Source organism: Rattus rattus, chromosome 6 (assembly GCF_011064425.1).
Source record: "Rattus rattus isolate New Zealand chromosome 6, Rrattus_CSIRO_v1, whole genome shotgun sequence".
NCBI classification, from domain to species: Eukaryota; Metazoa; Chordata; class Mammalia; order Rodentia; family Muridae; genus Rattus; species Rattus rattus.
In genome coordinates, this window is record NC_046159.1 from 123,486,985 (window position 1) to 123,492,340 (window position 5,356).

Here is a 5,356-nt window from a genome sequence, read left to right on the forward strand (position 1 = left end):
AACTCTTTAAGCCATAATTTGAGAGTTCCAGGTCATGGGATATACTCATACCCTCAAAAAATAGATTTAGAATCTCGGACATTTCTCTGTCTATATCATTCAATTTCCTCTTAGGTGCTTGAGACCTGCTTTGATGTATGATCTTAGTGAGACTGTCACTGAAATTTATGTTCAAGTCACGTAATAATTTTTCCAGTGTCAAAATAGCACCTGTAGTAACAAATGTGCCATGCCCACTTAGACGATTAGGATAGTTAAGGTCCTTTGCCCAATACTTCTTCAGAAAAATTATAACTTCTGATGCACACTTATCCAATCATGGCTTTACACTTCTGCAGAGGACAGTATTAATGATATATTTCCATTTTAGAGTTGAGATTGCTATGAGAGTATTTCTATTATAGTGAGAAAATGGAAGGTAAGATACATAATGTCATATAACACAGACAACTGAATATAGACAGGGATGAAAATCAAATGACCCTTCGACAGGAGCACAAGGAGCCTTAACTTTGAGCCATGTCAGAATCGAACATGGTGAATATTTAAGGAAGCTTGTATAGCTCTGCACAGGCATGAGGCAGAAAGAATTTTTCTAAAACTTTGCAATCTTTAGTTTTTAAATATTGTTAAGGAAATGTCTATTTTCAACTTCCCCAGGAGTAGAGTGAAAGATGCCTTTGAAATGCTCACAAGAAAGGTGTGTTGCATATTTTCTGCAAACGTAATTCTTTTTATTAATGCTCTGCTGATTTTTTTTTTTTTTTGGAAGCTTAGCCAACCAAAGTAGTCCTTGTGTAGACCGCACTAAATATTGGAGTATCATTGAAATTTCAAGACTCTCAGCTCAGCGCTCAGGAAAGTTTTCATGGGATTTTATATTTTGAATAGCTTAAAATTTTTAGCTCAGGGAATAATATGGATAAAGTATTGTAATAACTTTATATCATGTGAAAATATGTTTTTAATTTTATTAACTTTCTTCTGAGATACATCTTTGTCCAATGCGTTTGATCAAAAGGACTAGGACTTTTAAATTTTTGTGCATGTTGCCCAGTACTTGAATATGTTTGAGGGAGAACTATGTAGGGAGGTCAGACCAGACACTCTTCCTAGTGTCACATGTGTGGTGTGCTGCTGTCTAGGAAAGGACTCTAGGCTGCTGCTGTCACAGGAAAAAGAGAGAGCAATTCCAAAGGAGATCTGTCTCCTAAGAGTATACCTGAGTGTCAGTATGACACTATGCATATTGCCATCACAGTTTCCATGGAGGAATGGCAGTTGCCTAATGAACTCGGGCTCACCTACAAACGTATAAGCAGGGTAGTCCAGTCTCAAAGCATGATGTCTTCAGCGTTGCAAACGGTGACTTGAAGACCTGAAAAATCACACCGTGCTCCTAGCAGGAACATTTTCTTAAACACGTCTCACCATTTTTATCTTCTCTCGTTCACCTTCACTTCTGCCTCTGAATGATCATGCCCACTTCCTTATTGTCATGTCAAATATAAAGAGGGGGCCAATATGCTGTGTAAACATTTTTCAAAATGTTTTATAAGAACAACGGAAGCTAGTGACCTGTGAATTTGAGAGCTTAGAGTTATTTCAAGTAACAGACTAAAGGCTGCAGGGACGCCTCCGTGGTTAAAGACCACTGGATGTTTTCCTAGAGGACCTGGGGTGTGTTCCTAGCACCCCTGCACAGTGTTTCTCAACTACATGTGACTCCAGTTCCAGGATATCTGACTGTCTTCTGGTCTCTGAACATGTGCACAGATATCAGGGCAAACACATAAGCATGACACATGCAAAATAGATGTTAATAAGGAGAGGAAGGGGGAACACTTATTTGAAAGATTGGAGTGAAGGTTCACAGCAAAGTTTCACATCAAAATGCATACCTTGGCTTAAAGTCATGCTTTGGTTTATTTCGTATGTCTGTGTGACCATGTATGTATGACTTAGAGTCACCAATAAGTTCAAAACTTCCAGTAAGACAAAATCCTAAACTGGGCTCTGGTTTCTACTGTTCTGTCCATCGATACAGTGTTTTATTTTATTCTGGACTGATGGTGACTAGACCAAGGACTGCATCTGATTCCCAGTGAAGTCATGTTTTATTTTCCAGACTATGTATTCTCTTGAAGTAATTTCACAAATCTTTATAGGGTTTTTTTTAATGTTTAAAACTAAATAATAGTTTGAAGATGCAACTGAGATTTTTTTCTTCAGCCTTCCAATATTAGGATTTACCTAAAAATGTTTTTTTTTTTTACAAGACACGTGATCATGTGTATAGATGACAACAAAACCTGCTTAACCTTTACTCCTTCTGTCCCAGGAATGCGTGTGACTTACCACTGTGACTGCAGTTTGCTTAGTTATATTCTATAGTATTCTTAACTATAAAAAATTTGAAAGTAATCTGTGACCAACACTTTAACAGCATTTTAATCCTACCTGACCACACGAAATATATCTCTGAAGCATTGAATACAGAGCTGAACACAAAGTGTTTGCCAAGTCACTCTTGCTTCTTTCTTACACTCTGAGTTTTAATCCCTCGGTAATGTTCTATGCAAAATATAGAAGGCCCCAGTTCTTGATTGTTATTATATTGTCACTAGTCATTTAACAAAATACACTGGACAGGGAAAGTTAATATTCATTTACTTCCAACTAGTCAATATGAAAAAAAAACTGAGTTTTATGGTTCAAGAAAGTTTATCTCACAGTCAAATTTCTTTTGAAACAATTCTTATCCTGTGGACAGCGTGTTAGTTAAGTTACCCTTTCACTGGGATGACAGAAAGTGTTAAATTGTACATAAAATAAAAATATACTCAACACATTTATCTTCCATTTTACTTTTCCACACTTTTCTCTGCTGAGCTCCTATGTTCCGGGGGTTTGCCTCTAAAAAGCTCTCGTATTTGTCCCCACCATCTTACAAAACTATTCAAAACTTGTGTCGACTATTCCTGTGCATTCTCTAGAGAGTTCTAGTATGACATGAGCACAGTTAATGGCTCTGTGTCTTTGTGTTTATGCATGACTGCGAGTGCGTGTGCACATGCATGTGCACCTATGAACACGGGGGTTATAAAATAAAAAAGAAATGCTCATCTCCTCATGTTTTAAGGTTTGACATTTACAATGCTGAGGTCTATTTGAATAAAAACAGAAAATAAACAACAAAGACTACTAGAGAACACATTTGAACCTGACCATAGCTCTTATTAGATGCAAGTGGCTAAAACCTTCACTGACTACATTTGGGTCTGATCTACTTTTGGGTTCCTCGGTTCCTAGGAGATCGTTTTTAAACAGATAGCAGGATGGGCACACAACCTTATGACTTGTCTCTAGTATGGAAGCATGAACTCTCAGAAAGAATAAAATCCTAGTGATTATAAATGGGTCAAAAAGACTTAGATCTTTTTTTATTTGTACTTCAGAAATGTAACCGACTGAATGAAATGGTTTCATATACATTTTTTTTTACATCCAGCAGAAGTGACACACTGTTCATACATTAATTCTAAAGAAAAATGTACATCCCTCTTTTCTGTTAAGTAAGGTTTGTCAAGTGTTCTTGGATGGAGAGGGGGGAAAAAGCCCCTTTCATTGCAACCTGAATGAATGAAGCAACAAGAGTAAGTTTCTTTCAATCGCTAATATGTCAGTGACGTTACTGTCCAGGCATGTGTTAACATTAACACGAGTAATAGGAGGTCTTACAAATTCTCGAAAAATGTAAATCATCCAATTTCAAAATGTTACAGAATAGTCTATTGGATTTTGCAACTGAATCTGCCCAGGGACATTAAAGTCCAGGGCCATTTCTTTTCAGTGAACTTCTGTAGCTCCATTCCTAGCTGGCTGTTCTTCCATTCCCCAATCACACAGAAATGCATTCCTATGAAGTCAAGCAGCTGTAGACACAGAATGCTGATGACATTTCTCTTTATCTGACTCATCTAAAGGAAACCCAGTTAGTGGTGATTCTACCAAATACTTGTAACAGTCACACAGAATTTTAATTGATTTTCAAACAATACAATGGTGCCATGAACCCAACACATAGAATATAAGTCTTAAGCCCACTAGGTTTAAGCAATTGTGTCTTTGTAGACTAAAACTATGTAAAATAGAATCTGGTAACTCCCTGGTGTTAGAGGTAGGCAGTTTTCTTTCAAATCCTAGGTTTGGTCCTTTATTTTATTCAGCAGTGAAAGCCATGAATACAGAACAAATAACAGCTGTTACAATTCTCAACCATGACTTCTAACGTCAGAGAATTCAAAGTATGAACATAGTACACAGTAATGAAAAGTATCAAAAATTAGTTTACCTCAAAGAAGATAAATAAAACAGGTATATTCCCACCAATACATAAACAGATGTTTGTGCTACAGTTAAAATTTGCTGTATACAAAAGATCATAGCCCCCATCGTCAGCTTAGGGTGGAAGCAAGAATACATGAGCCATTTAAATTGTCAGACATTATGCTTTATAAGGTATGCACAGAAGTTCAAGCAATAAATACATACATTAGTTCAAAGCCTTACAATAGCTACGCAAAGCAGATGCAGAAAAGCAGGTTTGCTATTCCTAGCAAGCAATGAGAGAAGAGTAAAAATCCATGAAATGCATTAAAGCAACATTTTTTTTTCTTAGAAAAAGTCTGGTCATTTATGGGTCCACCAACATTTTTACATAATATGCACAATTATCAAAATACAGACCAAGCATTTCAGAAAACTCCAAAAAACCTAAACTCTATTTTCAAAGCAATTGCAGTTTTGGAGGTTTTTCTGGTATAATGTGCAAGCAGCTATTTTCTTTTTTAAAATTGTATTCATAAAAAAAACCCATGCAAAACTCTACAGGTATATGCATTCTGTGGCTGAGACTTCCTTTCAAAAGTTTTGAAACTGAGGTAAGCATACTTTAGCATTGCAGTCTTAGGCCGCCCTCCGATGGAACATCTCTCCAAGTTTACTTCCAGTCCATCAAAGCCTTTTGAACCTGCACCTGAAAGGCTCATTCGCCTTCCAGATTACCCTTACAGCAGTATCCTAGACATCAGAGAACCATCCTTCAGAATACCAACCTCTCCTTTGATACCATATCAATAACTTCCGGTTCGTTGATCATGACCCAAAGACAAACATAATGAAAAGTAGCAGGTACTGTGACGTTCTCATGTTTCATGCAATCTGCCGTTAATTGTTCTAACTTTTTTTCTCTTTTTTTTCTTGTTTTTTTTTCCTTTTTTTTTTTCTTTTTTCTTTTTTGCAGAGGTAGAAGCTTTCAGAAAGCCTTTTGGGTAAGTGGGAAAACCCTTTGAAA

The 5,356-nt window shown here is 36.7% G+C and overlaps 1 protein-coding gene across 1 annotated transcript in view; it reads right to left on the minus strand.

Annotated features, from left to right (window-relative positions):
* Positions 1–2,653: 2,653 nt before the first annotated feature.
* The window catches only part of Foxp2 (forkhead box P2), a 465,778-nt gene continuing 463,075 nt past the window's right edge, over positions 2,654–5,356 (minus strand). Inside the window, exon 18 of the mRNA XM_032906930.1 lies at positions 2,654–5,356. This exon is cut by the window's right edge and continues 2,197 nt beyond it. The gene's annotated coding sequence lies outside the window, so the exon portion shown is untranslated.